We start from the raw sequence: 20,405 nt of genomic DNA, 5'->3' as shown, positions 1-20,405 counted from the left end.
TCCCAATCTCAGTCACTCACTCTCGCAATCTCAGTCCCTCACTCTCTCAATCTCAGTCCCTCACTCTCTCAATCTCAGTCCCTCACTCTTTCAATCTCAGTCCCTCACTCTCTCATTCTCAGTCCCTCACTCTCTCACATTCTCAGTCCCTCACTCTCTCAATCTCAGTCCCTCACTCTCTCAATCTCAGTCCCTCACTCTCTCAATCTCAGTCCCTCACTCTCTCAATCTCAGTCCCTCACTCTCTCAATCTCAGTCCCTCATTCTCTCAATCTCAGTCCCTCACTCTCTCAATCTCAGTCCCTCACTCTCTCAATCACAGTCCCTCACTCTCTCAATCTCAGTCCCTCACTCTCTCATTCTCAGTCCCTCACTCTCTCACATTCTCAGTCCCTCACTCTCTCAATCTCAGTCCCTCACTCTCTCAATCTCAGTCCCTCACTCTCTCAATCTCAGTCCCTCACTCTCTCAATCTCAGTCCCTCACTCTCTCAATCTCAGTCCCTCACTCTCTCATTCTCAGTCCCTCACTCTCTCACATTCTCAGTCCCTCACTCTCTCAATCTCAGTCCCTCATTCTCTCAATCTCAGTCCCTCACTCTCTCAATCTCAGTCCCTCACTCTCTCAATCTCAGTCCCTCACTCTCTCATTCTCAGTCCCTCACTCTCTCACATTCTCAGTCCCTCACTCTCTCAATCTCAGTCCCTCACTCTCTCAATATCAGTCCCTCACTCTCTCAATCTCAGTCCATCATTCTCTCACTCTCAGTCCCTCACTCTCTCAATCTCAGTCCCTCAATCTCAGTCCCTCATTCTCTCACTCTCAGTCCCTCACTCTCTCAATCTCAGTCCCTCAATCTCAGTCCCTCATTCTCTCATTCTCAGTCCCTCACTCTCTCAATCTCAGTCCCTCATTCTCTCATTCTCAGTCCCTCACTCTCTCAATATCAGTCCCTCACTCTCTCAATCTCAGTCCATCTTTCTCTCACTCTCAGTCCCTCACTCTCTCAATCTCAGTCCCTCAATCTCAGTCCCTCATTCTCTCACTCTCAGTCCCTCACTCTCTCAATCTCAGTCCCTCAATCTCAGTCCCTCATTCTCTCATTCTCAGTCCCTCACTCTCTCAATCTCAGTCCCTCACTCTCTCAATCTCAGTCCCTCACTCTCTCAATCTGAGTCCCTCACTCTCTCAATCTGAGTCCCTCACTCTCTCACATTCTCAGTCCCTCACTCCCTCAATCTCAGTCCCTCACTCTCTCAATCTCAGTCCCTCACTCTCTCAATCTCAGTCCCTCACTCTCTCAATCTCAGACCCTCATTCTCTCATTCTCAGTCCCTCACTCTCGCAATCTCAGTCCCTCACTCTCTCAATCTCAGTCCCTCACTCTCTCAATCTCAGTCCCTCACTCTCTCAATCTCAGTCCCTCACTCTCTCAGTCTCAGTCTCTCACTCTCTCAATCTCAGTCCCTCACTCTCTCAATCTCAGTCCCTCACTCTCTCAATCTCAGTCCCTCACTCTCTCAATCTCAGTCCCTCACTCTCACATTCTCAGTCCCTCACTCCCTCAATCTCAGTCCCTCACTCTCTCAATCTCAGTCCCTCACTCTCTCAATCTCAGTCCCTCACTCTCTCAATCTCAGTCCCTCACTCTCTCAATATTAGTCCCTCACTCTCTCATTCTCAGTCCCTCACTCCCTCAATCTCAGTCCCTCACTCTCTCAATCTCCTTCCCTCACTCTCTCAATCTGTCTCTCACTCTCTCAATCTCAGTCCCTCACTCTCTCAATCTCAGTCCCTCACTCTGTCAATCTCAGTCCCTCACTCTCATGTCCCTCACTCTCTCAATCTCAGTCCCTCACTCTCATGTCCCTCACTCTCTCAATCTCAGTCCCTCACTCTCTCAATCTCAGTCTCTCACTCTCTCAATCTCAGTCGCTCACTCTCTCATTCTAAGTCCCTCACTCTCTCAATCTCAGTCCCTCACTCTCTCAATCTCAGTCCCTCACTCTCTCAATCTCAGTCCCTCACGCTCATGTCCCTCACTCTCTCAATCTCAGTCCCTCACTCTCTCAATCTCAGTCCCTCACTCTCTCAATCTCAGTCCCCTCACTCTCTCAATCTCAGTCCCTCACTCTCTCAATCTCAGTCCCTCACTCTCTCAATCTCAGTCCCTCACTCTCTCAATCTCAGTCCCTCACTCTCTCACTCTCAGTCCCTCACTCTCTCAATCTCAGTCCCTCACTCTCTCAATCTCAATCCCTCACTCTCTCAATCTCAGTCCCTCAATCTCAGTCCCTCACTCTCTCAATCTCAGTCCCTCACTCTCTCAATCTCAGTCCCTCACTCTCTCAATCTCAGTCCCTCACTCTCTCAATCTCAGTCCCTCACTCTCTCATTCTCAGTCCCTCACTGTCTCAATCTCAGTCCCTCATTCTCTCAATCTCAGTACCTCACACTCTCAATCTCAGCCCCTCACTCTCTCAATCTCAGTCCCTCACTCTCTCAATCTCAGTCCCTCACTCTCTCAATCTCAGTCCCTCACTTTCTCAATCTCAGTCCCTCACTCTCTCAATCTCAGTCCCTCACTCTCTCATTCTCAGTCCCCCACTCTCTCAATCTAAGTCCCTCACTCTCTCAATCTCAGTCCCTCACTCTCTCATTCTCAGTCCCTCACTTTCTCAATCTCAGTCCCTCACTCTCTCAATCTCAGTCCCTCACTCTCTCACATTCTCAGTCCCTCACTCTCTCACATTCTCAGTCCCTCACTCTCTCAATCTCAGTCCCTCACTTCTCAATCTCAGTCCCTCACTCTCTCAATCTCAGTCCCTCAATCTCTCATTCTCAGTCCCTCACTCTCTCACATTCTCAGTCCCTCACTCTCTCAATCTCAGTCCCTCACTCTCTCAATCTCAGTCCCTCACTCTTTCAATCTGTCCCTCGCTCTCTCAATCTCAGTCCCTCACTCTCTCAATCTCAGTCCCTCACTCTCTCAATCTCAGTCCCTCACTCTCTCAATCTCAGTCCCTCATTCTCTCAATCTCAGTCCCTCACTCTCACATTCTCAGTCCCTCACTCTCTCAATCTCAGTCTCTCACTCTCTGAATCTCAGTCCCTCACTCTCTCACATTCTCAGTCCCCTCACTCTCTCAACCTCAGTCCCTCACTCTCTCAATCTCAGTCCCTCACTCTCTCAATCTCAGTCCCTCACTCTCTCAATCTCAGTCCCTCACTCTCTCAATCTCAGTCCCTCACTCTCTCAATCTCAGTCTCTCACTCTCTCAATCTCAGTCCCTCACTCTCTCAATCTCAGTCCCTCACTCTCTCAATCTCAGTCCCTCACTCTCTCAATCTCAGTCCACTCACTCTCGCAATCTCAGTCCCTCACTCTCTCAATCTCAGTCCCTCACTCTCTCAATCTCAGTCCCTCACTCTTCAATCTCAGTCCCTCACTCTCTCATTCTCAGTCCCTCACTCTCTCAATCTCAGTCCCTCACTCTCTCAATCTCAGTCCCTCACTCTCTCAATCTCAGTCCCTCACTCTCTCAATCTCAGTCCCTCACTCTCTCAATCTCAGTCCCTCACTCTCTCAATCTCAGTCCCTCATTCTCTCAATCTCAGTCCCTCACTCTCTCAATCTCAGTCCCTCACTCTCTCAATCACAGTCCCTCACTCTCTCAATCTCAGTCCCTCACTACTCTCTCATTCTCAGTCCCTCACTCTCTCACATTCTCAGTCCCTCACTCTCTCAATCTCAGTCCCTCACTCTCTCAATCTCAGTCCCTCACTCTCTCAATCTCAGTCCCTCACTCTCTCAATCTCAGTCCCTCACTCTCTCAATCTCAGTCCCTCACTCTCTCATTCTCAGTCCCTCACTCTCTCACATTCTCAGTCCCTCACTCTCTCAATCTCAGTCCCTCATTCTCTCAATCTCAGTCCCTCACTCTCTCAATCTCAGTCCCTCACTCTCTCAATCTCAGTCCCTCACTCTCTCATTCTCAGTCCCTCACTCTCTCACATTCTCAGTCCCTCACTCTCTCAATCTCAGTCCCTCACTCTCTCAATATCAGTCCCTCACTCTCTCAATCTCAGTCCATCATTCTCTCACTCTCAGTCCCTCACTCTCTCAATCTCAGTCCCTCAATCTCAGTCCCTCATTCTCTCACTCTCAGTCCCTCACTCTCTCAATCTCAGTCCCTCAATCTCAGTCCCTCATTCTCTCATTCTCAGTCCCTCACTCTCTCAATCTCAGTCCCTCATTCTCTCATTCTCAGTCCCTCACTCTCTCAATATCAGTCCCTCACTCTCTCAATCTCAGTCCATCTTTCTCTCACTCTCAGTCCCTCACTCTCTCAATCTCAGTCCCTCAATCTCAGTCCCTCATTCTCTCACTCTCAGTCCCTCACTCTCTCAATCTCAGTCCCTCAATCTCAGTCCCTCATTCTCTCATTCTCAGTCCCTCACTCTCTCAATCTCAGTCCCTCACTCTCTCAATCTCAGTCCCTCACTCTCTCAATCTCAGTCCCTCACTCTCTCAATCTGAGTCCCTCACTCTCTCACATTCTCAGTCCCTCACTCCCTCAATCTCAGTCCCTCACTCTCTCAATCTCAGTCCCTCACTCTCTCAATCTCAGTCCCTCACTCTCTCAATCTCAGACCCTCATTCTCTCATTCTCAGTCCCTCACTCTCGCAATCTCAGTCCCTCACTCTCTCAATCTCAGTCCCTCACTCTCTCAATCTCAGTCCCTCACTCTCTCAATCTCAGTCCCTCACTCTCTCAGTCTCAGTCTCTCACTCTCTCAATCTCAGTCCCTCACTCTCTCAATCTCAGTCCCTCACTCTCTCAATCTCAGTCCCTCACTCTCTCAATCTCAGTCCCTCACTCTCACATTCTCAGTCCCTCACTCCCTCAATCTCAGTCCCTCACTCTCTCAATCTCAGTCCCTCACTCTCTCAATCTCAGTCCCTCACTCTCTCAATCTCAGTCCCTCACTCTCTCAATATTAGTCCCTCACTCTCTCATTCTCAGTCCCTCACTCCCTCAATCTCAGTCCCTCACTCTCTCAATCTCCTTCCCTCACTCTCTCAATCTGTCTCTCACTCTCTCAATCTCAGTCCCTCACTCTCTCAATCTCAGTCCCTCACTCTGTCAATCTCAGTCCCTCACTCTCATGTCCCTCACTCTCTCAATCTCAGTCCCTCACTCTCATGTCCCTCACTCTCTCAATCTCAGTCCCTCACTCTCTCAATCTCAGTCTCTCACTCTCTCAATCTCAGTCGCTCACTCTCTCATTCTAAGTCCCTCACTCTCTCAATCTTAGTCCCTCACTCTCTCAATCTCAGTCCCTCACTCTCTCAATCTCAGTCCCTCACGCTCATGTCCCTCACTCTCTCAATCTCAGTCCCTCACTCTCTCAATCTCAGTCCCTCACTCTCTCAATCTCAGTCCCTCACTCTCTCAATCTCAGTCCCTCACTCTCTCAATCTCAGTCCCTCACTCTCTCAATCTCAGTCCCTCACTCTCTCAATCTCAGTCCCTCACTCTCTCACTCTCAGTCCCTCACTCTCTCAATCTCAGTCCCTCACTCTCTCAATCTCAATCCCTCACTTTCACAATCTCAGTCCCTCAATCTCAGTCCCTCATTCTCTCAATCTCAGTCTCTCACTCTCTCAATCTCAGTCCCTCACTCTCTCAATCTCAGTCTCTCACTCTCTCAATCTCAGTCCCTCAGTCTCTCAATCTCAGTCCCTCACTCTCTCAATCTCAGTCCCTCACTCTCTCAATCTCTCTTAATCTCAGTCTCTCACTCTCTCATTCTCTCTCTCTCAATCTCTCACTCTCTCAATCTCAGTCTCTCACTCTCTCAATCTCAGTCCCTCAGTCTCTCAATCTCAGTCCCTCACTCTCTCAATCTCAGTCCCTCACTCTCTCAATCTCTCTTAATCTCAGTCTCTCACTCTCTCATTCTCTCACTCGCTCAATCTCAGTCTCAATCTCTCAATCTCAGTCCCTCACTCTCTCAATCTCAGTCCCTCAATCTCAGTCCCTCATTCTCTTTCTCAGTCCCTCACTCTCTCAATCTCAGTCCCTCAATCTCAGTCCCTCACTCTCTCAATCTCAGTCCCTCACTCTCTCAATCTCAGTCCCTCACTCTCTCAATCTCAGTCCCTCACTCTCTCAATCTCAGTCCCTCACTCTCTCATTCTCAGTCCCTCACTGTCTCAATCTCAGTCCCTCATTCTCTCAATCTCAGTCCCTCACACTCTCAATCTCAGCCCCTCACTCTCTCAATCTCAGTCCCTCACTCTCTCAATCTCAGTCCCTCACTCTCTCAATCTCAGTCCCTCACTTTCTCAATCTCAGTCCCTCACTCTCTCAATCTCAGTCCCTCACTCTCTCATTCTCAGTCCCCCACTCTCTCAATCTAAGTCCCTCACTCTCTCAATCTCAGTCCCTCACTCTCTCATTCTCAGTCCCTCACTTTCTCAATCTCAGTCCCTCACTCTCTCAATCTCAGTCCCTCACTCTCTCACATTCTCAGTCCCTCACTCTCTCACATTCTCAGTCCCTCACTCTCTCAATCTCAGTCCCTCACTTTCTCAATCTCAGTCCCTCACTCTCTCAATCTCAGTCCCTCACTCTCTCATTCTCAGTCCCTCACTCTCTCACATTCTCAGTCCCTCACTCTCTCAATCTCAGTCCCTCACTCTCTCAATCTCAGTCCCTCACTCTCTCAATCTGTCCCTCGCTCTCTCAATCTCAGTCCCTCACTCTCTCAATCTCAGTCCCTCACTCTCTCAATCTCAGTCCCTCACTCTCTCAATCTCAGTCCCTCATTCTCTCAATCTCAGTCCCTCACTCTCACATTCTCAGTCCCTCACTCTCTCAATCTCAGTCTCTCACTCTCTGAATCTCAGTCCCTCACTCTCTCACATTCTCAGTCCCTCACTCTCTCAACCTCAGTCCCTCACTCTCTCAATCTCAGTCCCTCACTCTCTCAATCTCAGTCCCTCACTCTCTCAATCTCAGTCCCTCACTCTCTCAATCTCAGTCCCTCACTCTCTCAATCTCAGTCTCTCACTCTCTCAATCTCAGTCCCTCACTCTCTCAATCTCAGTCCCTCACTCTCTCAATCTCAGTCCCTCACTCTCCCAATCTCAGTCACTCACTCTCGCAATCTCAGTCCCTCACTCTCTCAATCTCAGTCCCTCACTCTCTCAATCTCAGTCCCTCACTCTTTCAATCTCAGTCCCTCACTCTCTCATTCTCAGTCCCTCACTCTCTCACATTCTCAGTCCCTCACTCTCTCAATCTCAGTCCCTCACTCTCTCAATCTCAGTCCCTCACTCTCTCAATCTCAGTCCCTCACTCTCTCAATCTCAGTCCCTCACTCTCTCAATCTCAGTCCCTCATTCTCTCAATCTCAGTCCCTCACTCTCTCAATCTCAGTCCCTCACTCTCTCAATCACAGTCCCTCACTCTCTCAATCTCAGTCCCTCACTCTCTCATTCTCAGTCCCTCACTCTCTCACATTCTCAGTCCCTCACTCTCTCAATCTCAGTCCCTCACTCTCTCAATCTCAGTCCCTCACTCTCTCAATCTCAGTCCCTCACTCTCTCAATCTCAGTCCCTCACTCTCTCAATCTCAGTCCCTCACTCTCTCATTCTCAGTCCCTCACTCTCTCACATTCTCAGTCCCTCACTCTCTCAATCTCAGTCCCTCATTCTCTCAATCTCAGTCCCTCACTCTCTCAATCTCAGTCCCTCACTCTCTCATTCTCAGTCCCTCACTCTCTCACATTCTCAGTCCCTCACTCTCTCAATCTCAGTCCCTCATTCTCTCAATCTCAGTCCCTCACTCTCTCAATCTCAGTCCCTCACTCTCTCAATCTCAGTCCCTCATTCTCTCAATCTCAGTCCCTCACTCTCACATTCTGTCCCTCACTCTCTCAATCTCAGTCTCTCACTCTCTGAATCTCAGTCCCTCACTCTCTCAATCTCAGTCCCTCACTCTCTCAATCTCAGTCCCTCAATCTCAGTCCCTCATTCTCTCATTCTCAGTCCCTCACTCTCTCAATCTCAGTCCCTCAATCTCAGTCCCTCATTCTCTCATTCTCAGTCCCTCACTCTCTCAATCTCAGTCCCTCACTCTCAGTCCCTCGCTCTCTCAATCTCAGTCTCTCACTCTCTGAATCTCAGTCCCTCACTCTCTCAATCTCAGTCCCTCACTCTCTCAATCTCAGTCCCTCATTCTCTCAATCTCAGTCCCTCTCTCATGTCCCTCACTCTCTCAATCTCAGTCCCTCACTCTCATGTCCCTCACTCTCTCAATCTCAGTCCCTCACTCTCTCAATATCAGTCCCTGACTCTCTCATTCTCAGTCCCTCACTCTCTCAATCTCAGTCCCTCACTCTCTCATTCTCAGTCCCTCACTCTCTCAATCTCAGTCCCTCACTCTCTCAATCTCAGTCCCTCACTCTCTCAATCTCAGTCCCTCACTCTCTCAATCTCAGTCCCTCACTCTCTCAATCTCAGTCATTCACTCTCACATTCTCAGTCCCTCATTCTCTCAATCTCAGTCCCTCACTCTCCCATTCTCAGTCCCTCACTCTCTCAATCTCAGTCCCTCACTCTCTCAATCTCAGTCCCTCACTCTCACATTCTCAGTCCCTCACTCTCTCATTCTCAGTCCCTCACTCTCTCACATTCTCAGTCCCTCACTCTCTCATTCTCAGTCCCTCACTCTCTCAATCTCAGTCCCTCACTCTCTCATTCTCAGTCCCTCACTCTCTCACATTCTCAGTCCCTCACTCTCTCAATCTCAGTCCCTCACTCTCTCAATCTCAGTCCCTCACTCTCTCAATCTGTCCCTCACTCTCTCAATCTCAGTCCCTCACTCTCTCAATCTCAGTCCCTCACTCTCTCATTCTCAGTCCCTCACTCTCTCACATTCTCAGTCCCTCATTCTCTCAATCTCAGTCCCTCACTCTCTCAATCTCAGTCCCTCACTCTCTCAATCTCAGTCCCTCACTCTCTCAATCTCAGTCCCTCACTCTCTCAATCTCAGTCCCTCACTCTCTCAATCTCAGTCATTCACTCTCACATTCTCAGTCCCTCATTCTCTCAATCTCAGTCCCTCACTCTCCCATTCTCAGTCCCTCACTCTCTCAATCTCAGTCCCTCACTCTCTCAATCTCAGTCCCTCACTCTCACATTCTCAGTCCCTCACTCTCTCATTCTCAGTCCCTCACTCTCTCACATTCTCAGTCCCTCACTCTCTCATTCTCAGTCCCTCACTCTCTCAATCTCAGTCCCTCACTCTCTCATTCTCAGTCCCTCACTCTCTCACATTCTCAGTCCCTCACTCTCTCAATCTCAGTCCCTCACTCTCTCAATCTCAGTCCCTCACTCTCTCAATCTGTCCCTCACTCTCTCAATCTCAGTCCCTCACTCTCTCAATCTCAGTCCCTCACTCTCTCATTCTCAGTCCCTCACTCTCTCACATTCTCAGTCCCTCATTCTCTCAATCTCAGTCCCTCACTCTCTCAATCTCAGTCCCTCACTCTCTCATTCTCAGTCCCTCACTCTCTCACATTCTCAGTCCCTCACTCTCTCAATCTCAGTCCCTCACTCTCTCAATCTCAGTCCCTCACTCTCTCAATCTCAGTCCCTCACTCTCTCAATCTCAGTCCCTCAATCTCAGTCCCTCATTCTCTCATTCTCAGTCCCTCACTCTCTCAATCTCAGTCCCTCAATCTCAGTCCCTCATTCTCTCATTCTCAGTCCCTCACTCTCTCAATCTCAGTCCCTCACTCTCAGTCCCTCACTCTCTCAATCTCAGTCTCTCACTCTCTGAATCTCAGTCCCTCACTCTCTCAATCTCAGTCCCTCACTCTCTCAATCTCAGTCCCTCATTCTCTCAATCTCAGTCCCTCACTCTCATGTCCCTCACTCTCTCAATCTCAGTCCCTCACTCTCATGTCCCTCACTCTCTCAATCTCAGTCCCTCACTCTCTCAATATCAGTCCCTGACTCTCTCATTCCCAGTCCCTCACTCTCTCAATCTCAGTCCCTCACTCTCTCATTCTCAGTCCCTCACTCTCTCAATCTCAGTCCCTCACTCTCTCAATCTCAGTCCCTCACTCTCTCAATCTCAGTCCCTCACTCTCTCAATCTCAGTCCCTCACTCTCTCAATCTCAGTCATTCACTCTCACATTCTCAGTCCCTCATTCTCTCAATCTCAGTCCCTCACTCTCCCATTCTCAGTCCCTCACTCTCTCAATCTCAGTCCCTCACTCTCTCAATCTCAGTCCCTCACTCTCACATTCTCAGTCCCTCACTCTCTCATTCTCAGTCCCTCACTCTCTCACATTCTCAGTCCCTCACTCTCTCAATCTCAGTCCCTCACTCTCTCAATCTCAGTCCCTCACTCTCTCAATCTCAGTCCCTCACTCTCTCAATCTCAGTCCCTCACTCTCTCAATCTCAGTCCCTCATTCTCTCAATCTCAGTCCCTCACTCTCTCAATCTCAGTCCCTCACTCTCTCAATCACAGTCCCTCACTCTCTCAATCTCAGTCCCTCACTCTCTCATTCTCAGTCCCTCACTCTCTCACATTCTCAGTCCCTCACTCTCTCAATCTCAGTCCCTCACTCTCTCAATCTCAGTCCCTCACTCTCTCAATCTCAGTCCCTCACTCTCTCAATCTCAGTCCCTCACTCTCTCATTCTCAGTCCCTCACTCTCTCACATTCTCAGTCCCTCACTCTCTCAATCTCAGTCCCTCATTCTCTCAATCTCAGTCCCTCACTCTCTCAATCTCAGTCCCTCACTCTCTCATTCTCAGTCCCTCACTCTCTCACATTCTCAGTCCCTCACTCTCTCAATCTCAGTCCCTCATTCTCTCAATCTCAGTCCCTCATTCTCTCAATCTCAGTCCCTCACTCTCACATTCTCAGTCCCTCACTCTCTCAATCTCAGTCTCTCACTCTCTGAATCTCAGTCCCTCACTCTCTCAATCTCAGTCCCTCACTCTCTCATTCTCAGTCCCTCACTCTCTCACATTCTCAGTCCCTCACTCTCTCAATCTCAGTCCCTCATTCTCTCAATCTCAGTCCCTCACTCTCTCAATCTCAGTCCCTCACTCTCTCATTCTCAGTCCCTCACTCTCTCACATTCTCAGTCCCTCACTCTCTCAATCTCAGTCCCTCATTCTCTCAATCTCAGTCCCTCACTCTGTCAATCTCAGTCCCTCACTCTCTCAATCTCAGTCCCTCATTCTCTCAATCTCAGTCCCTCACTCTCACATTCTGTCCCTCACTCTCTCAATCTCAGTCTCTCACTCTCTGAATCTCAGTCCCTCACTCTCTCAATCTCAGTCCCTCACTCTCTCAATCTCAGTCCCTCAATCTCAGTCCCTCATTCTCTCATTCTCAGTCCCTCACTCTCTCAATCTCAGTCCCTCAATCTCAGTCCCTCATTCTCTCATTCTCAGTCCCTCACTCTCTCAATCTCAGTCCCTCACTCTCAGTCCCTCGCTCTCTCAATCTCAGTCTCTCACTCTCTGAATCTCAGTCCCTCACTCTCTCAATCTCAGTCCCTCACTCTCTCAATCTCAGTCCCTCATTCTCTCAATCTCAGTCCCTCTCTCATGTCCCTCACTCTCTCAATCTCAGTCCCTCACTCTCATGTCCCTCACTCTCTCAATCTCAGTCCCTCACTCTCTCAATATCAGTCCCTGACTCTCTCATTCTCAGTCCCTCACTCTCTCAATCTCAGTCCCTCACTCTCTCATTCTCAGTCCCTCACTCTCTCAATCTCAGTCCCTCACTCTCTCAATCTCAGTCCCTCACTCTCTCAATCTCAGTCCCTCACTCTCTCAATCTCAGTCCCTCACTCTCTCAATCTCAGTCATTCACTCTCACATTCTCAGTCCCTCATTCTCTCAATCTCAGTCCCTCACTCTCCCATTCTCAGTCCCTCACTCTCTCAATCTCAGTCCCTCACTCTCTCAATCTCAGTCCCTCACTCTCACATTCTCAGTCCCTCACTCTCTCATTCTCAGTCCCTCACTCTCTCACATTCTCAGTCCCTCACTCTCTCATTCTCAGTCCCTCACTCTCTCAATCTCAGTCCCTCACTCTCTCATTCTCAGTCCCTCACTCTCTCACATTCTCAGTCCCTCACTCTCTCAATCTCAGTCCCTCACTCTCTCAATCTCAGTCCCTCACTCTCTCAATCTGTCCCTCACTCTCTCAATCTCAGTCCCTCACTCTCTCAATCTCAGTCCCTCACTCTCTCATTCTCAGTCCCTCACTCTCTCACATTCTCAGTCCCTCATTCTCTCAATCTCAGTCCCTCACTCTCTCAATCTCAGTCCCTCACTCTCTCATTCTCAGTCCCTCACTCTCTCACATTCTCAGTCCCTCACTCTCTCAATCTCAGTCCCTCACTCTCTCAATCTCAGTCCCTCACTCTCTCAATCTCAGTCCCTCACTCTCTCAATCTCAGTCCCTCAATCTCAGTCCCTCATTCTCTCATTCTCAGTCCCTCACTCTCTCAATCTCAGTCCCTCAATCTCAGTCCCTCATTCTCTCATTCTCAGTCCCTCACTCTCTCAATCTCAGTCCCTCACTCTCAGTCCCTCACTCTCTCAATCTCAGTCTCTCACTCTCTGAATCTCAGTCCCTCACTCTCTCAATCTCAGTCCCTCACTCTCTCAATCTCAGTCCCTCATTCTCTCAATCTCAGTCCCTCACTCTCATGTCCCTCACTCTCTCAATCTCAGTCCCTCACTCTCATGTCCCTCACTCTCTCAATCTCAGTCCCTCACTCTCTCAATATCAGTCCCTGACTCTCTCATTCCCAGTCCCTCACTCTCTCAATCTCAGTCCCTCACTCTCTCATTCTCAGTCCCTCACTCTCTCAATCTCAGTCCCTCACTCTCTCAATCTCAGTCCCTCACTCTCTCAATCTCAGTCCCTCACTCTCTCAATCTCAGTCCCTCACTCTCTCAATCTCAGTCATTCACTCTCACATTCTCAGTCCCTCATTCTCTCAATCTCAGTCCCTCACTCTCCCATTCTCAGTCCCTCACTCTCTCAATCTCAGTCCCTCACTCTCTCAATCTCAGTCCCTCACTCTCACATTCTCAGTCCCTCACTCTCTCATTCTCAGTCCCTCACTCTCTCACATTCTCAGTCCCTCACACTCTCAATCTCAGTCCCTCACTCTCTCAATCTCAGTCCCTCACTCTCTCAATCTCAGTCCCTCACTCTCTCAATCTCAGTCCCTCACTCTCTCAATCTCAGTCCCTCATTCTCTCAATCTCAGTCCCTCACTCTCTCAATCTCAGTCCCTCACTCTCTCAATCACAGTCCCTCACTCTCTCAATCTCAGTCCCTCACTCTCTCATTCTCAGTCCCTCACTCTCTCACATTCTCAGTCCCTCACTCTCTCAATCTCAGTCCCTCACTCTCTCAATCTCAGTCCCTCACTCTCTCAATCTCAGTCCCTCACTCTCTCAATCTCAGTCCCTCACTCTCTCATTCTCAGTCCCTCACTCTCTCACATTCTCAGTCCCTCACTCTCTCAATCTCAGTCCCTCATTCTCTCAATCTCAGTCCCTCACTCTCTCAATCTCAGTCCCTCACTCTCTCATTCTCAGTCCCTCACTCTCTCACATTCTCAGTCCCTCACTCTCTCAATCTCAGTCCCTCATTCTCTCAATCTCAGTCCCTCACTCTCTCAATCTCAGTCCCTCACTCTCTCAATCTCAGTCCCTCATTCTCTCAATCTCAGTCCCTCACTCTCACATTCTCAGTCCCTCACTCTCTCAATCTCAGTCTCTCACTCTCTGAATCTCAGTCCCTCACTCTCTCAATCTCAGTCCCTCACTCTCTCAATCTCAGTCCCTCAATCTCAGTCCCTCATTCTCTCATTCTCAGTCCCTCACTCTCTCAATCTCAGTCCCTCAATCTCAGTCCCTCATTCTCTCATTCTCAGTCCCTCACTCTCTCAATCTCAGTCCCTCACTCTCAGTCCCTCGCTCTCTCAATCTCAGTCTCTCACTCTCTGAATCTCAGTCCCTCACTCTCTCAATCTCAGTCCCTCACTCTCTCAATCTCAGTCCCTCATTCTCTCAATCTCAGTCCCTCACTCTCATGTCCCTCACTCTCTCAATCTCAGTCCCTCACTCTCATGTCCCTCACTCTCTCAATCTCAGTCCCTCACTCTCTCAATATCAGTCCCTCACTCTCTCATTCTCAGTCCCTCACTCTCTCAATCTCAGTCATTCACTCTCACATTCTCATTCCCTCACTCTCTCAATCTCAGTCCCTCACTCTCACATTCTCAGTCCCTCAATCTCTAAATCTCACTCCCTTCTCTTTCATTCTCCGGGTTTTCCGCCTTCTTATGCTGGGGGATTCGGTGAGACGGGGACAGGCTGCGCATCAGCATTGCGTTGCGGTATTGTGTCGTGCAGCAGTCACTCGACTGCGAAAAAATCGGAGACTGCGGCAATAGCGGGACACCGGAGAGTGCGGGTCACCGGAATCTGCGGCAACCCCGGAATCTGCGGATACACCGGCGAGTGCGGCACAAACCAGCCAGCCTCAGAGCCATTGCAGGAGCAGCTCCCGACTGACGGTAAGAGCTGGAGCCCGGCCCCGAGCCTGTGTGCGGTATCGGAGCGGGCTGCCCCTGCGGACCCTCCCCTGTGTGATGTGTGCTCGAGCAAGCCAGCACTGTATCCCACCCGTGTGTCCCATCCGTGAATCCCATCCCTGTATCCCACCCGTGTGTCCCATCCGTGTATCCCACCCGTGTGTCCCATCCGTGTATCCCATCCCTGTATCCCACCCGGGTAACCCATCCGTGTATCCCATCCCTGTATCCCACCTGTGTGTCCCATCCCTGTATCCCATCAGTGTATCCCATCCCTGTATCCCATCAGTGTATCCCATCCGTGTATCCCATCCATGTGTCACATCCGTGTATCCCATCCCTGTATCCCACCCGTGTGTCCCATCCCTGTATCCCATCAGTGTATCCCATCCGTGTATCCCATCCATGTGTCACATCCGTGTGTCCCATCCCTGTATCCCATCCCTGTATCCCACCCCTGTGTCCCATCCCTGTATCCCATCCGTGTATCCCATCCCTGTATCCCATCCGTGTATCACATTCCTGAATCTAATCGCTGTATCCCATCCGTGTGTCACATTCCTGAATCCCATCTGTGTATCATACTCCTAAATCCAATCCCTGTATCCCATCACTGTATTCCATCGATGTTTCCCATCACTATATCCTGTCCATTTTTTCCATTGCCGTATCGCATCACTGCTTCCCATCTGTGTTTCACATCATGTGGGGGAAATTTACTGCACAGAGCGAGTGGGTTGGAGGGTGAGTGGGTTGGAGGGCGAGTGGGTTGGAGGGCGAGTGGGTTGGAGGGCGAGTGGGTTGGAGGGCGAGTGGATTCGAGAGCGAGTGGGTTTGAGGGCGAGTGGGTTCCACAGCGAGTGGGTTGGAGGGCGAGTGGGTTGGAGGGCGAGTGGGTTGGAGGGCGAGTGGGTTGGAGGGCGAGTGGGTTCGAGAGCGAGTGGGTTTGAGGGCGAGTGGGTTCCACAGCGAGTGGGTTGGAGGGCGAGTGGGTTGGAGGGCGAGCGGGTTGGAGGGCGAGCGGGTTGGAGGGCGAGCGGGATGGAGGGCGAGCGGGTTCGAGGGCGAGCGGGTTGGAGGGCGAGGGGGTTGGAGAGCGAATGGGTTGGAGGGCGAGTGGGTAGGAGGGCGAGCGGGTTGGAGGGCGAGCGAGTTGGAGGGCGAGTGGGTTCCAGAGCGAGTGGGTTGGAGAGCGAGTGGGTTCGAGGGCGAGTGGGTTGGAGAGCGAGTGGGTTGGAGGGCGAGCGGGTTGGAGGGCGAGCGGGTTGGAGGGCGAGCGGGTTGGAGGGCGAGGGGGTTGGAGGGCGAACGGGTTGGAGGGCGAGCGGGTTGGAGGGCGAGCGGGTTGGAGGGCGAGCGGGTTGGAGGGCGAGGGGGTTGGGGGGCGAGTGGGTTGGAGGGCGAGGGGGTTGGAGGGCGAGGGGGTTGGAGGGCGAGCGGGTTGGAGGGCGAGCGGGTTGGAGGGCGAGCGGGTTGGAGGGCGAGGGGGTTGGAGAGCGAATGGGTTGGAGGGCGAGTGTGTTGGAGGGCGAGTGTGTTGGAGGGCGAGTGGGTTGGAGGGCGAGTGGGTTCCAGAGCGAGTGGGTTGGAGGGGGAGTGTGTTGGAGAGCGAGTGGGCTGGAGCGCGAGTGGGTTGGAGAGCGAGTGGGTTCGAGGGTGAGTGGGTTAGAGAGCGAGTGGGTTGCAGGGCGAGTGGGTTGGAGGGCGAGTGGGTTCGAGGGCGAGTGGGTTGGAGGGCGAGTGGGTTGGAGAGCGAGTGGGTTGGAGGGCGAGTGGGTTGGAGGGCGAGTGGGTTGGAGGGCGAGTGGGTTGGAGGGCGAGTGGGTTGGAGGGCGAGTGGGTTGGAGGGCGAGTGGGTTGGAGGGCGAGTGGGTTGGAGGGCGAGTGGGTTGGAGAGCGAGTGGGTTGGAGGGCGAGTGGGTTGGAGGGCGAGTGGGTTGGAGGGCGAGTGGGTTGGAGGGCGAGTGGGTTGGAGGGCGAGTGGGTTCGAAGGCGAGTGGGTTGGAGGGCGAGTGGGTTGGAGGGCGAGTGGGTTGGAGGGCGAGTGGGTTGGAGAGCGAGTGGGTTGGAGGGCGAGTGGGTTGGAGGGCGAGTGGGTTGGAGGGCGAGTGGGTTGGAGGGCGAGTGGGTTGGAGGGCGAGTGGGTTGGAGGGCGCGTGGGTTGGAGCGCGAGTGGGTTGGAGGGCGAGTGGGTTGGAGGGCGAGTGGGTTGGAGGGCGAGGGGGTTGGAGGGCGAGGGGGTTGGAGGGCGAGTGGGTTGGAGGGCGAGTCGGTTGGAGGGCGAGCGGGTTGGAGGGCGAGCGGGTTGGAGGGCGAGCGGGTTGGAGGGCGAGTGTGTTGGAGGGCGAGTGTGTTGGAGGGCGAGTGGGATGGAGGGCGAGTGGGTTGGAGGGCGAGTGGGTTGGAGGGCGAGTGGGTTGGAGGGCGAGTGGGTTCCAGAGCGAGTGGGTTGGAGGGGGAGTGTGTTGGAGAGCGAGTGGGCTGGAGCGCGAGTGGGTTGGAGAGCGAGTGGGTTCGAGGGTGAGTGGGTTAGAGAGCGAGTGGGTTGCAGGGCGAGTGGGTTGGAGGGCGAGTGGGTTGGAGGGCGAGTGGGTTCGAGGGCGAGTGGGTTGGAGGGCGAGTGGGTTGGAGAGCGAGTGGGTTCAAAGGCGAGTGGGTTGGAGGGCGAGTGGGTTGGAGGGCGAGTGGGTTGGAGGGCGAGTGGGTTGGAGGGCGAGTGGGTTGGAGGGCGAGTGGGTTGGAGGGCGAGTGGGTTGGAGGGCGAGTGGGTTGGAGAGCGAGTGGGTTGGAGGGCGAGTGGGTTCGAAGGCGAGTGGGTTGGAGGGCGAGTGGATTGGAGGGCGAGTGGGTTGGAGGGCGAGTGGGTTGGAGAGCGAGTGGGTTGGAGGGCGAGTGGGTTGGAGGGCGAGTGGGTTGGAGAGCGAGTGGGTTGGAGAGCGAGTGGGTTCGAGGGCGAGTGGGTTGGAGAGCGAGTGGGTTCGAGGGCGAGTGGGTTGGAGGGCGAGTGGGTTGGAGGGCGAGTGGGTTGGAGGGCGAGTGGGTTGGAGGGCGAGTGGGTTGAAGGGCGAGTGGGTTGGAGGGCGCGTGGGTTGGAGCGCGAGTGGGTTGGAGGGCGAGTGGGTTGGAGGGCGAGTGGTTTAGAGGGCGAGTGGTTTGGAGAGCGAGTGGGTTGGAGGGCGATTGGGTTGGAGAGCGAGTGGGTTGGAGGGCGAGTGGGTTGGAGGGCGACTGGGTTGGAGGGCGAGTGGGTTGGAGGACGAGTGGGTTGGAGGGCGAGTGGGTTGGAGGGCGAGTGTGTTCGAGGGCGAGTGGGTTGGAGGGCGAGTGGGTTGGAGGGCGAGTGGGTTGGAGAGCGAGTGGGTTCGAGGGCGAGTGTGTTGGAGGGCGAGTGTGTTGGAGGGTGAGTGTGTTGGAGGGCGAGTGGGTTGGAGGGCGAGTGGGTTGGAGGGCGAGTGGGTTTGAGGGCGACAGGGTTTGAGGGCGAGTGGGTTTGAGGGCGAGTGGGTTTGAGGGCGAGTGGGTTGGAGGGCGAGTGGGTTGGAGGGCGAGTGGGTGGGAGGGCGAGTGGGTTGGAGGGCGAGTGGGTTGGAGGGCGAGTGGGTTGGAGAGCGACTGGGTGATACACTATCAATTCCTCATAAAAGACAGAGAGTTAATTAACAGGCTTTTATTAGCAAAGAACAGAGCATGCCTCTCGTGGTTGCCTGGTATCCAAAAGGGCAGGGGGCTGCAGAGCAGTCACCTTTATACCCGGGCATGTGGGTGGAGCCAGGGGCGGAGTCAGCTGAGGCATGCATAGGCACAACAGTGTGCAACAACAACAACAACAATAACAAACAGTGGTTTACCACATTCACCCCTTGTTTAAAATTGAGTCCGGCGGGGTGAAGCGTACTAAAAGTTCGTGTAAACTAAAGGTTCGTGTAGTTAAGTCTATCAGGTGGCCTTGTATGCCGTCCTGATCGTTGTAGCAGCGGCGGTGATGATGCAGCATCCAACGCCGAACCTGGCGTCTCGTTGATGAGAGGTTGCGTAGTCAATGGCGGGTCCTGGGGCTGCGGCATGCCGTCTACAGGGGTCGGGGTGTGGGTAGTGGTGGGTGGCGATGGTGGTGTCTCAGGGGCACCCGAAGGTGCGAGGTCTCGTGTGGAGGCAGTGTCCTCCCGCCCGTCCGGGTACGCTACGTAAGCATACTGGGGGTACGCGTGGGTAGTGGTGGGTGGCGAAGAAAGTGTTTCGGGAGCACCCGAAGGTGCGAGGTCTCGTATGGAGACTGTGTCCTCCCGCCCGTCCGGGTACACCACGTAAGCATACTGAGGGTTGGCGTGGAGGAGGCTCACCCTCTCGACCAGGGGGTCCGTCTTATGGGACCTCACGTGCTTCCGCAGTAGGACGGGTCCTGGAGAAGTCAGCCATGTCGGTAACGAGATCCCCGATGTGGACTTCCTGGGGAAGGAGAACATTCTCTCATGAGGGGTGGCATTGGTGGCTGTACAGAGCAGTGACTGAATGGAATGGAGCGCCGCAGGGAGGACCTCCTGCCAGCGAGAGGTCGGAAGGCCCTTAGATTTCAAGTTTAAAAGGACTGCCTTCCAGACCGTCGCATTCTCTCTTTCCACCTGGCCATTCCCCCGGGGGTTGTAGCTGGTGGTCCTGCTTGTAGCAATACCTCTCGATAGCAGGTACTGACGAAGTTCGTCGCTCATAAAGGATGAGCCCCTGTCGCTATGGATATAGCTAGGGAAACCGAACAAGGCGAAGAGGTCATTCAGACATTTAATGACCGTGGTACTGGTCATGTCTGAGCAAGGGATGGCAAACGGGAAACGGGAGTACTCGTCAATTATATTGAGGAAGTACACATTGCGGTCAGAGGAGGGGAGGGGCCCTTTAAAATCGCCGCTCAGCCGCTCAAAGGGGCGCGTGGCTTTGATCAGGCTCGCTCTGTCTGGCCTATAAAAATGCGGTTTGCACTCGGCACAGATTTGGCCGTTCCTGGTCAAGGTCCTGACCTCCTCGATGGAGTAGGGCAGGTTACGGGATTTGATGAAATGGGAGAACCTGGTGACCCCCGGGTGGCAGAGGTCATTGTGGAGGGTCTTCAGTCTATCAACCTGCGCGTTGGCGCATGTACCACGTGATAGGGCATCTCGGGGCTCATTGAGTTTCCCGGGCCGGTACAAGATATCGTAATTGTAGGTCGAGAGTTCGATTCTCCACCTCAAGATCTTGTCATTCTTGATTTTGCCCCTCTGCTTATTATTAAACATAAAAGCTACTGAACGCTGGTCAGTGAGCAGGGTAAATCGTTTTCCGGCCAGGTAATGCCTCCAATGTCGCACAGCTTCCACAATGGCCTGAGCCTCCTTTTCGACAGAAGAGTGTCGAATCTCGGGGCCCTGGAGGGTCCTTGAGAAAAAGGCCACGGGTCTCCCCGCCTGGTTAAGGGTTGCAGCTAGGGCAAAGTCGGATGCGTCGCTCTCCACTTGGAAAGGGATGGACTCATCCACTGCGTGCATTGTGGCCTTCGCAATATCTCTTTTTATGAGAGTGAAGGCTGCACATGCCTCTGCTGTCAGGGGGAAGGAGGTGGACTTGATGAGGGGTCTGGCTTTGTCCGCATAGTTGGGCACCCACTGAGCATAGTACGAGAAAAACCCTAGGCATCTCTTCAGTGCTTTTTGGCAGTGGGGGAGGGGGAGCTCCATAAGGGGGCGCATTCTGTCGGGGTCGGGGCCGA

General features: G+C 52.8%; 1 protein-coding gene across 1 annotated transcript in view; it reads left to right on the top strand.

The window, feature by feature from the left end:
* The first annotated feature begins 14,404 nt into the window (after positions 1-14,404).
* The window catches only part of LOC147103057 (hippocalcin-like protein 4), a 40,012-nt gene continuing 34,011 nt past the window's right edge, over positions 14,405-20,405 (top strand). The window contains exon 1 of the mRNA XM_085962330.1: positions 14,405-14,647. The gene's annotated coding sequence lies outside the window, so the exon portion shown is untranslated. The remainder of the gene's footprint in view (positions 14,648-20,405) is intronic.

This window comes from Somniosus microcephalus, chromosome 20 (genome assembly GCF_052327205.1).
Source record: "Somniosus microcephalus isolate GS21.2 chromosome 20, FLI_Smic_1.0, whole genome shotgun sequence".
Classification (NCBI taxonomy): Eukaryota; Metazoa; Chordata; class Chondrichthyes; order Squaliformes; family Somniosidae; genus Somniosus; species Somniosus microcephalus.
Note: the sequence above shows the minus strand (reverse complement) of the source record. Positions and strands in the feature narration are given on the sequence as shown.